The following is a 13,008-nucleotide window of genomic DNA, read 5'->3' on the forward strand; positions in this document are numbered from 1 at the left end:
CCTAACCTGCTCATCTTTACTTTCTCCAGGAAACAAGGCTGTGGTTGTTTTCTCATCCCATTCAGTATTTTGAAGAACTCTCCTGAACTCTTGCCTTTTTTTCTTGTCTTGGGATACAATTGCTTTAGAGTTTATATTTTAATTAGACTGTTCCAGCTCACTCAGTCTTAGCACTTCAGCTGTTGTCCCTCATTCAGAAGCAGCTTTATAGTTGTAAAAATAACCACTCATTTCTATTCTCCCTTTGCTATTTGGCCCTCAGAAATCTTCAGGGGTACTTTGAGAAACTTACATTTTTGCCTTTCTCCACCACAAGTGTAATGGTAGCATCTGGAAACTCCAATCAAAATCAGAAAACTGTACACGATGTGTAGTGCAAAAGCAGGAAAGTGTCTCTTCATAGGCTGAGCAGGGCAGGGAAACAGGATCTAGCAGAAGAGAAGAAGGATGGCAGGAGGTGATGAAACTTGCTAGAATATTAGGAGGAAAGCAAAGAGTGAAGCCCAACTTTTTGAATTTATACGTTATGGATCTATCCACTAGATCACTCTGCTGCTCTGAGTAAATTGGTTGTGGCTGAAGGGTCACATGCTTTAAGTTATTCAGAAAACACAAGTCTGTGTACAGCAAATAGAGTGCAAATATCTCCTGCTTCTGCTTGGCTCAAGGCTCCCTCTCTAGCAGTGGATACATAAGCAAAAAGGATTAAATAGTATCAGCAGAAGGAAGGAGAGGGGATATAAATAATAAATTTGAATTATGTTCAAAAGGTACATGTGAAAAAGAGTTTCTTCCAATTAGATGAGGGCCTTAGACAGTAATCTATTTTTTGGGAGGGATGTACTGTGTAGAGAAGGGAAATGTCATGTACATGTGTGTACATACACACATGCACTCGGAGTGATTCATGTTATTGTACTGTAAACTGGAGTGTAAGGAGGGGCCCAGGTGGGCAGGTTAACACAGCAGGTCTGTGTTTATTAAATAGCCTTTTATGAGGTGGTCTGATCTCTCCAGAGCAGCAGTCACAGAATTATAGAATGGTTTGATTTGGAATGGTCCTTTAAGATTGTCTAGTTCCAATTCCCCTGCCATGGACAGGGACACCTCTCACTGGATCAGGCTGCTCAAAGCCTCATCCAATGTGGCCTTGAACACCTCCAGGGATGGGACATCCACACCTTCTCTGGGCAACCTGTGCCAGTGTATCACTACACTTACTGTGAAGAATTTCTACCTAATATCTAGGCTAAATTGTCCTCCTTCCAATTTAAAGCCAATCCTCTTTGTCCTATCGCTAAAGGCTTATGTAAAAAGACCCTCCCCAGTTTTTTCTGTACACCCCTTCAGATACCGGAAAACTGCTCTAAGGTCTCCCCAGAGCCTTCTCTTCTCCGGGCTGAACAACCCCAACTTTCTCAGCAGAGGTGCTTCAGTCCTCTGATCATCTTTGTAGCCCTGCTCTGGACCCATTCCAAGAGTTCCAAATCTGTATTATGCTGGGGTTTCCAGAACTGGACACAATGTTCCAGGTGAGGTCTCTAGTATATACTTACTGTCAGTTATACTTTTTCAAATGATGCTTTTGTTCAGGAAAGCAATTTATTATGTATAAATGCTACTGGAATTTAATGAGAACACAGATTAAGAGGGAAGGTAAGAAATTCTTACTTTATGCAATTAGTAAGGAGTAAATATTAAACACAGTCATAGCAGCCTGGCTGAGCAAAGACTTAATTTTCAGTACAGACAGGAATATCAACCGACTAGTTTAGTCTGTCAAGTGCAAGGAAAGAGAAAGAAATATGTCTTGGGAAGAAGCAACACATAACTTGATCTCAAAAAACCCAGGAAGATTACTGTATTTAGGCTGCAGATCTTGCTAGCAAAATTTTGTAGTGCTCTAAGTGTAAATTACCAAGACACGATGCTTACATGTTAGGAATAAGAGAGGGTGCAATAAGAGGTAATGTCAAAGGAAAAGGAAAAGAAGATAAATTCAGGAAAGAAATTTTAGTAGAAATGTTACTAATTTTTAGGTTTGGGATTAAGCAGGAAATGGGATGTCAAAGCATGAACTTTCCAAAGATATGTTGTACTGAATAACCTGCTACTGTTCTCTTATAATGTAACTTTGTTTTTCCCAGTTTCCCTTTTAAGGAAGGAAATTCAATGGCAATTACACATATGGTAATCAACCAGTAAATACAGAAAGCAGTAGGGTAAACAAAGGGTAAAATGGGAAAGGGTAACAGCAAGGGTTACTAGAAGTAGATAATTAGAAATAGACTTCATGCATTGAAGAAAAGGGACAAGTAATTGAAATCTCAAGGCTCTGCCATTAGGGGCTGAAAACTAGAAAGTCTACAACAATTTGTGGCTTGTTTGATGGAAAAAGAAAACCAACCCACAAACAGAAGGGCCTATGTATACCAGTTGATAATAAAAAGACTGTGACTGCATTTGCCAGTAAGATATGGTGATGAAGGCAGCAAGATCAGTCCTAGACTGTATGAAGTGAGATATTTCTGGGTGTACTAATGTAACTGTGCAAGTTAGTGTGAGACTTCATTTGCTGTCAAGCGTAATACCAAGTCTTTCAGTAAAAAACGGATTTTGCAGCAACTACAGATCTACCAGGCTATTTAGGCCAGGGGAAGGGGAAAGCAGTGTATTTTCACAAAATGAAGCTAAAGGGTTTTTCTTGCTAAGCCTTGCAAAACAGAAGATCATCATGTGTTTGCTTTCTAGAAATGTGTTGGAAGATAAATTTTTATTTAAAAGGGAAGATGAAACCAAACGTGAATGAACTGGCTTTTAAGAAATTTAGATTAAAAATAAGGAATTTCTAACCATCAGAGCAGTGCTATTCTAGAACAACCACTTAGCAGAACACTTTTAAGCTCATAATAAATTATTTTCAGAGTTGATTTTTATGCAATTTCTGAATAAATTATCTGCTCTGGTCGCTTCTGGTAGCAGAAAAGCGGATTTGATGACATAAGATTTCATTTTCAGTCCTTTGACTTCCACAGAAATATATAAGCATTCGCATAACTATCAATTTTGTTTGATTCGAAACTGCTGTGTTATTTGAATGGGACTATTTAAGCTATTTGCAGCTGCTCATACAAATATTTATGACACTGTGTTGCTAGTTTTTATCTTTTTTAACTTGACTGTTGAAGGTTTAATATTCTAATATGAATCTTAGAAAAGCAAACACCAGGTTCATTTTTTTACCCCCTTTTTTGGTAGTTTTAGCTGGAAGTGTTGTGCAAACAATGCGACTGAGGATCCTCAGTTTTCTGCAGGTTCCCGAGTGATACTGATCTCATAACTCCCTGTAAAATGGTTGTTGCTTCCTTCATTAAGTAATCCAGGCTTTACTTAATCAGTAGGGTTAGGACCTTAAATGAGTAAATAGTAAAAGGTGAAAAGCTAATGGTGCTACTCATAATGCATGTCATAACTCCTATCAAAAAGGCATGGAGAACTGTACAATTTGTTATTAAATGACAAATTTAGACAGTTTTGGAAGAAAAAAAATTCAATGAGGCATTGGCACTCTTTTCATGGACTCTGATTTTAGTCTTCAAATTTCTCCTTATTTGTGGTTGTGTCTGTGTATTTCCATGGTTTATGGCCCCACATTATTTCCTGTGGTTTTCTCCTTTCATTTGTTTCTATTTCTCCCTCCTTGCTAAGTGTTTACAAGGACTTCTTTCTTACAGCGTAGTCTTATAATGCTATGAGGCATACTGTCCACGGCAATTACTGGTACAAATTGAGGATTAGGAAGCAGTGAACTGGGATGAAGTCTCTGGTTAAGACCTTGAGCATGTTCTCTCCTGAGCATGGCCTTGTTGATTTTTCTGTTGCACGATGTAGGAAACATATCTAGCTATTTTGTATGTACTGAGACTTTTGTATGTACTCAGTAACTAGCGATTTCAGTGAATGTTGATGACAACAACCCTATTCTTTTTTATTTACTTTGTGTATAACTCTTCTGTCTATCTCTCACTGATATTCTGAAATATAACTAAAAATGAGCAGGAGCTGATCCAAGAGAGAATTCATTGAATGGTCTTATCATCCTGCCATTTTTTTTGTTTGTTTGTTTTGTTTTGTTTTTTCTTTCTTGTGCAGGGCACCAAAACTGCCATATGGTTTGGCTGAGTGAGAAATCTAAGCCCAGAGAACATTCACAGAATCACTAGGTTGGAAACAACCCACTGGATCATTGAGTCCAACCATTCCTATCAGTCACTAAACCATGCCCCTCAACACCTTGTCCACCTGTGCCTTAAACACCTTCAGGGAAGGTGACCCAAGCACCCCCCTGGGCAGCCTGTTCACGACCCTTTCTGTGAAAATTTTTTTCCTAATGTCCAGCCTGAACCCCCCCTGGTGAAGCTTGAGGCCATTCCCTCTTGTCCTGTCACCTGTATTGGGGGAGAAGAGGCCAGCTCCCTCCAGTGGTTAAAACTGCCTGTTTATAAATCTGGTGGATTACTCAAATTGGATCAAAGTCCAGCTCTGAGCTTAGTATATAAACAAAGTCTGAATATGCTAATCTCACAGTGTTCACCAAGCTAATTGGTGACTGGAAATTTCAGTCAGTTTACTAGTTTATCATGACGATACAAATGCAATAGTATTCATTGCAAATATGAATTAATAATACTATACAAATACATGTTCAACAGACATTTTTAATTGGTGATTGCTGTGACAGCTTTAGCATACTGTCTGTTCGGCTTTGTCTGTAAGCATGCCAATTAGCAGCCTTATATTGTTGTTAACTTGCTGATAGTGGGGTTTATCATTTTCCTTCCTTCTGTCAGGAAATTATATTCTTTTACTGCTGTCTTTACTTTCTGTGAACTGTGTGGTTTATGTGCTTGTAGAGACAGCTGCTGCTTTATCAATTTAATGTTCCAGGCAGAAAGTAAAGATCCACAAAACCAGTTTGAACTAGTCCTGTTGCCTTCTGACTATCCCTTCAGTTGACAGAAGCTGGCAAGGACCTAGCCCTACTTAAACTAACCACGTAAAGAAAACTATGATATCGTAAGTTTATCCTAGGTTTTACATAAGTTAATCAGCAAGCTGAATTGGTCTGTGATTTTTACACTGTGCCTTCCTTTTGCTCTGTAGTGTGCCAGTAATGCTAGAATGGTATCATATTTCCAGACATTTTTAGAGGGACAACTTACAGTGAGGATTTCTCAGAAAAACATAAAGATCTGAGAAGAACATTGGTGCAGCACTTAACACTAATTGATTTATGTGGCCTTTTAAATAAGTAGGATGAAGCTACAGTTAATTTACACATCATTCCTTATATGAGATCTGACAGAAAAAAAAGAGATTGTGCCTGTAACACTTTTTATTTAAGAAGTTAAGAAAATCAACTATGATCGTTTCCAAAACAGTTCCCTCCTGGGCTCACACACCTGCATACCATGCTGCCCAGGGTTCAAAGCAATTCTGCAGATCAGTTTCTGAAAGGCTGTTGAGGATCTCTGTCATTTTTGCTTTCACCTCTTCTGCCGATGAAATAATGGGTTCCTTTGAGCACCACCTTAATATTTGGGAAGCAGGAGCCAGGTCTAGAGAATAGGGTGAGTGCTAAACACTGCTTCATGGGCAAAGAATTATGAGGTGGTGCACACACCAATGCTTTCTGACTGAGGGTAAGAAAATATCTGTATTTGAATGCATGTCCACTCATACTGAATAAACAATGAAGTTGACCCTTATCTCACTGTGACAGGTTAGAATGTGTTCTACAACTGCCTTTGTTTCTCTCCTCCCACTCCTCGTTCCCGAGCTATAGCGTTAGTCTTGGGGGTCTTTTGTGTCAGACCTCATGTTAATAGTGTTTTTGCTTTCTTTATAGACATTTCTACATTGGGGAATGCATATGATTTCACGAAATGCCATAGCCTGACCACAAATGCTTAGTTCTGCTTTGCAGACTGGTCTTCATTTGATCTCCGTGCAGCAGCTGGACAGACACTTAACAATGCACAAGACATTTGTGTTTTTAATATATTTCCTCTATAGCAGCGCTGAGTTTGTGGAGGCTGGTATTTCAGTAATCCTTATCATCCCACAGTACAGATGTCAAACTGAATTTCATGGTACTGAACCATTGTGGGTTTCACGTGAGGTGAAGAGAGTCATAGATATCACTTACCAGAAAAGCAGCAATATAGAGGTGTCCCTAGTCAGCAAAACAGTTATTACCATTATTGTAATACATTTGTATTTTCCTTGTGATCGGTAACTTCTTCTGGTTTTGTTACCAGTACAGATATATTATAACCATTGGCACACTGCTTTCTGAAACTAGAGGTAGTACCTCCACAAGGCTCTCCCCTTGGTTCCTTGGTCTTTTATTCCTACCCATGAGCTTTCAACCTGTTTGTGGCCACTCTTCAATAATAGCTCTTCATATTCTATCAATTTCCTGACATACAGGGCAATGCCTCCACCCCTCCTTCCGTGTCTGTCCATTCTGAACAGCCTGTAGCCGTTGTTAGCCACACTCTGGTCATGGGATTCATCCCACCAAGTTTCAGTGACGGCAACTAGATCATAGCTTTCTAGTATCACGGCAGCCTCCAGCTCCTCCTGCTTGTTACCCAAGCTTCATGTGTTTCTATAGAGGCACTTCAGCTGGGCTGCTGGTTGCCTTGCCTCCTTAATGGACCTCCCTGATACTACCTCAGGAGCCTCCCACTCCTCTCCACAGGACTTTAGCTGTGCCATAGCATCCCCAGTATACCCCTGGACTGCAGGTGGAGGGCCCATACCAGCAAGCTATCTCTCCAACCATTGTTTGTCCTCCCTCCACTTGTCATAGCCTAGCCTGATATTGCCCCCCCTTCCCCTTAACATCTAGTTTAAAGTCCTATCTACGAGCTCCTTGGCAACAACCCTCCTCTCTCTCTGAGAAAGGTGGCTCCTGTCAGATACTTTTAATCTTGGTGCCATGTAGGCCATCCCACTGTCAAAAACCCCGGAGCTGTTGCAGTGACACCAGCCATGGAACCACGTGTCAATAGACTGGACCCACCTGAGCCTTACAATGTCACCATGCATAACTGGAAGGAGGGAAGAAAAAAATCACTTGGGCCCCAGTTTCCCTCGCTAGCCATCCCAAGGCCCTAAAATCTCTTTTAATCCCCCTTGGGTCATGTACTGTGGCTTCATCCCTTCCCACACAGAGCAGGAGTAATGGGTAGTAGTCAGAGGGTCTCACCAGGTTGGGAAGTTCCCTAGCAATATCCCTTACCCTGGCACCTGGGAGGCAACAGACTTCTCTGTGAGTAGGGTCTGCTCAATGTATTGGACTTTCTGTCCCCCACAAAAGAGAGTCTTCTACAACTATGGTTCTCATAATCATTGAGGCAAATTAAAATACCATTTTACTATAGCCTGTTAATTTTTTGAAAACTAAGAACTAATTCACCTCTATTAACATTTTCTAGAGGTTTAAATAATTCACGCTAACCTCATTTTTGTCCTAGCGAAGTTGGATAAGCAATGTTTTACTGGAAAAGAACAACATAAAATCAAGAGGAAAAAACCAACACTGTCAAAATCATCTTGCTAATCTTTTAGCTTGCCACATCAATTACGCATACCAAGTATTCATAGACCTCTATTACTTAGGAATGATTTACAAAACAAGTGTGTTTACTTACAAAACAGAAATCTGATTATCAGCTACCTTAAACCTATTCTGTATTATCTAAGCTAGCTCCCTAGCTAGCTCTATAAAATTATGCTAAAATCAATGCAAATACAATATCATGGATATATAAGTCTCTATTATGCAATTAATATTGTGTAAAGCAATTTGAGTATAAGTAAGAACTGTTTCTGTGGCTCTTCAGTAAATCCTTCCAATGAGAGTTGAATTCTGCTGTCCATTGTATTGATGTAGAAACTGTCCCAGGGTATATATGGTACCTATGATTAATTTTGAAAAGATGAATTAGAAAAAAATTAGAGGTGATTTATGTTCAATGAGGGGGATGAATCAATTCCAGAAGTTGTTTGTTGCCAATTAATTACCTACTGCTAATTAGAATAATAAATTTGAGCACAGTTGTAAGACTTGGCATTGAATTTCACCATAGGCTTATCTGGAAGCTGTATTAACTGCTATCATTAGGACTGGTAATAAATCTGTCATAATAGGTGAAAATGGATAAAAAGGCTAAGAAGCCTCAAAAACATAATTTGACTGAGCAGAAGGCTCTACACTTTATAAATATGAGCACTGAAATTATTCACATGAATTGATCAGCTCAGACTTCAACACAATGTTATAAAACATGAAACTTTTGCACTTAGTGAAACTCAATGCTAAAATGGAGGTATAACTCTTTTTCATTATAACATTTGCAATTTAAAAAAGTGTGTGTGCTGCCAGTAAAATTGTAGTAGCGACTTTTATGCTGGAAGTTTTAAATAAATGATTTAGTTATTAATTCTTTACTTTTTTTATTAATGTAGCACCCACATGAAATAGAGCAATTCTTTAGATGCCAATCCATCTTGTCTATCCAAAAGATCTTGTGATTCATTAATTAACAGACTACTTACTGGATGGCAGATACTAGAAAAAAGAAGGGGAAATGCTGGTAGCAGAACTCAGAATATGACACTCCTCTTTTTAGAAATTTAAAATGAGTGTATTTTTATGTGAATGTTTCCCTAGGATGAAATTTACCTGCAATGTGTTATATAGTGCAGAAACACCTGTATGAAGCAAGGCCTAAGCATCTTTTGGAGCAATACACTTTTAATGTACTGTTGCTCTAAGCTGGTCTCAGACAGTGCCACTGAACAATTTTGTCAAAATAACACATTTTTTTTAAAGACTTTGGTTTTTGGCAAGCACTCTAGAATTCAGAGTATTCAAATTGCTCATTACTCAAGTTCAGTTGAGTGCTCTTGAAAACTTCATCAAATATTTTATAACCCCAGTTAAAATAGAGTGACTTTGACGAAATACTGGGGAATTTCTCTTGAATTTTTATTTTTCCCTGAATTATTTCCCCTGCTGTTTTTACATGAAGTGCTGCCTTTATAGTGTGAAGTCTAGATAAATTGCTTTTTTGTCAATATGCCATGACATACTAAATTCAGTAAATTCTAACTGGAGGGGAACTGCTATCTATTCACATCAGGATCTCCACCAGTTACCCGGCTACTGTTGCTCAATTAAACAGAAATGGGGAGAATCATATCAGTAAGGTCCCTTATGCTTGAACCAGTCTTGGTTAATGAGGCTAATGATGTGAAAAATAGCTACAAATGCAGGACAACACTTCCTGCACATGCAAACTGTTAAGATTAATTTAAAATAATGTGTGAACACAAGAAGTCTCACAATACCGTGTCACTTAAATGTAAAATCCTAGAAGAAATTATTTTCATTGACATACAAAGCAGTGTATGTGGGGAGGGTAAGTGAACTGAAAAACTCTCTTTCACCATACACATAGAACAGTGAACTCTAAATTATGTATTATCACTTATGGAAAAGATTCTGAAATCAAATTAAGTAGATTTTCTGGAAGGCTAAAATGAAAGAACTTTCTGGAAAACACTTAAGTAAAAGAGATTTAATTTGGGGAATTCTTAGAAAATGGGGACAGTGCACAAAAAGTAATTCAAATGCATTAATCCTTAATTTACCTGAATCCTGGGCACTGTGTGCTGTTCTTGCCTTCACATCTCAGGACACAGGAAAACTTGAAAAGTCTTTTCAAAGGGGTGGGGAGAGTAAGTGGATGATCAGAGGAATAGAGTCACTTCTGTACGGTGACAGACTACAGAGACGCAGTTTCTCTACCTTGGAAATGAGATAAGGTAGGTTAGAGCAAATGAAATAATGAATTACATGAAAAAGCTGAATGTGGAACTGCCATTTCTGTATTGAATAGCATGCAAGGTCTAAAGAGTTTGTGTCAGTATCTCCAGGCAGCAAGTTTAAAACAAGCAATATGAAATGCTTTTTCATACAAAAAATAATCAATGTGAGACATTGGCATCAGATTTTGTAAAGGCCAAAACTTTGTTTTCAAAATGCAGTTAATGACTACTTTTGTTTCATGAATCATAAAAACATCCTGCTCAGACTCAACTTCTGGCTTAGGAAGTTCCTAAACCACTAATTGCCAGAAGATGGGAGGGGTTGCTCAGGTCTTGCCATGCCTCTTATAATCTTTCCTCATGCATCTCCTAATGGCCATGTTGGGAGCAGGATAATGGGCTACACGGGTTTTTTTGGTCTGACCCATTATGGCTGTTTTTATTTTGTTGGTGTAGTTATCAGTTCAGTAATGGGGAGACAAAATGGAAATTTTCATCTTGTTTTTGGAGTTCAGTAAATGCTGTCTGGAATGTAATTCTTAGTAGCTCATTAGGAATAATCACACTTTGCTTTCCTTATTTTCACACATAAAAGAAATTAGTCTACAAATCCATCTGCTGAATGCTTTGGTAGATTTTCTGTAAATACAGGGAGATGTGGATGAAGGTGAATAATTCATTTATTTCACTTGAGTAATTATAATAGTTGTGTATTTTAAAGAAAAATGTGCCACAAAAGCTGACATAGTGACCAGGAGAAGTTTTTTTGTTGTTCCTCAGTCTGAAAAGAAGTGAAAGGTATTTTTGCCATTGTTGTGAGTTAAAGAATAGTAAGTTTCGACGATGGAATATCCTAAATTGTGTGGATGTGTTTCTGACAATTAGTAGGAACAGAGACAAACAAGGAGGGTGGTTTTTTTTTTTTAATGTACAACTCTACTGTCCTTTTTTTCTCCTCAGAGCAAAGATTGGCGCTCTCATTTAAAGGAAATTTGAATGTTTTGGTTTGTTTGGGTTTTTTTCTGACTAACATTCTACTCTAGTTTTTTGTTCTATTTATGTTTATAATGTAGGAGTTTATTTGTACTTGCTAAACAGAGATTTAACCAATTATCATACTGCACTTTAGGAATGAAAAATGCATTACTATATTAAATGAGTTTATCTCATACTGCATGCAAACTATGCACACTGTTATAAATCCTGGTCTCAAACTTCTAAAGTTGTTATTTTTCTTTATTGGGAAAGCTTGCTTCAGATCCAAAAAGGCAATAAGGAGGCTACACACAGCAAGAATAAAGTGAGCCACAATCGATCATGAAATGCAATTACACTATTCAAAGCTGGCTGAAATAAAGACCTTAAACAGTGGCCTGTAAAGTTAAAAATTAAAAGGAGTTACATTGTGTATGGTGAAAAGCGGAATCAGATCAATGAAACTGATCTCTTGTATGTTGTTTGTTATTGATTGATATGAAATTAGATTTGAGGTGAGCCTCCTTTTTATATGTATGTTAATGAATTTTGGTAATTTGTAGAATATTACTTCCACAGTCTAGAAGGAGATTTCTTGAGTTCAGCTGGTGCACAGTGTACAAATGGAAGCACAAAAACTAGAAGACCTTACACAGGGTCATCTTTAGCTTGGCTAATGTCATTACAGGTTTTTTTCCTAACAGGTAAGGCTTTATATAATAGCATAGAACACTTACTGCTGTGGTACTGAGTTACAATAAATCAGTATCTGGGTTAAAAGGTATAATACAAACTTTCATTTTGTCCTTTCCGCTACAGCATCATATGATACAGCAGCATGTATCCAGTAAGGCAGACAACAACGTCAGACTAGTAAGGTAGAAGTAGATGTTTGGAAAAAATAATTAAGCTGTCATGCTTTCAATTAATTTAGTTTCTTCTTTGCCGTTCAACTTCATTTCTTCAGAATATTTTAATGTCAATCTATCTTTCACTACAGGAATAAATACTAAAATGTTTAAGTATTTCATGTTAAGAAGACTGGCCAAAAATTAAGACTGTCTTCATATGATGAATACTGGCAGAATAAAATATTTTATTCAATATATATCAGAAATCTGAAATTCTTGCTGAGTAAAATACCCATTTTGAGGTATTGTGTACATGACTATTACATTTGTTGGTCACATTTGTGTTTATAAATTCTGTAGAAACTGTTGTAGACATACAAAAATCAATCTCCTATGCCATGGAGATGTACAGAGATTCTTTAAATGCTTGGCCTCCTACTTTGCTTTGTTACCACTGATGTTATGTTAAGAAGGGATATCATGGACGTACTTGGGGATCAACGTTGATAAACCAAATTTGTACTATTGCAAACGTGGTTGATTTCAGCTAGCATCATCGAGGATTTTTTAAGATTTAGCTCAAAGATAAGGAAAAGATAAGAAAGTAGAAAATACATTACACTTTCATTTTAAAAACAACCTCTTTCCCTTATCTCTCTGTAACTGTAGCTTAGATTTATAGACACTTATTTTATATATATACTGCTGATATTAAAAGTTTTCATATGTGTATTTGTGTGTGTGTGTGTATTTGCCCTAGAAACTGGTCTCTTGAGAGGATTAGGGAGTGGAAATGTAAACTGAAATAATCTGGCAAATTAAACAAATCTGAAAAAAAATTTTGGACAGGTGTTTTCTGAGATAGGCAGTGTCTGTTCTGTGCTTGGTTTGCAAGCAAGGATCTGATGGGACCCCTTGGCAGAGGTGATGATTCCACCTTGAGAAGCTCTTTCCTGCAAAGGGAAACCGAGGTCAAGTTTTAGGCTTGGTAAGCAAAAGTCACAATGCAAAGCTGGGAGCCTGCATTTTGTACACATCTGAGAGGCTGCAGGAGGCGGCAAGGGGCAAGGCAGGCCTTGGAGAGAGGGAGCAAATTTTCAGGGAGTCAAAGGGATCAGAATGCTTCCACTAAGGAATTACCTGAGCTAAATGAAACAAAAGCAGAAACCGTAGTCTGTCTGCAAAGACAGAGTAGTTAAGGAAGAATTCAGTTGTGCAAACTTTGCTCTGTCTGACCTAGGGTCCTTCACCTGACCTTGACGTACTGTAAGATACAAGG

General features: G+C 37.9%; 1 protein-coding gene across 3 annotated transcripts in view; it reads left to right on the forward strand.

Moving 5' to 3' along the window:
- The window catches only part of INSC (INSC spindle orientation adaptor protein), a 131,624-nt gene that overhangs the window by 53,982 nt on the left and 64,634 nt on the right, over window positions 1–13,008 (forward strand). The window lies entirely within an intron of this gene.

This window comes from Phaenicophaeus curvirostris, chromosome 5 (genome assembly GCF_032191515.1).
Source record: "Phaenicophaeus curvirostris isolate KB17595 chromosome 5, BPBGC_Pcur_1.0, whole genome shotgun sequence".
Lineage (NCBI taxonomy): Eukaryota > Metazoa > Chordata > Aves > Cuculiformes > Cuculidae > Phaenicophaeus > Phaenicophaeus curvirostris.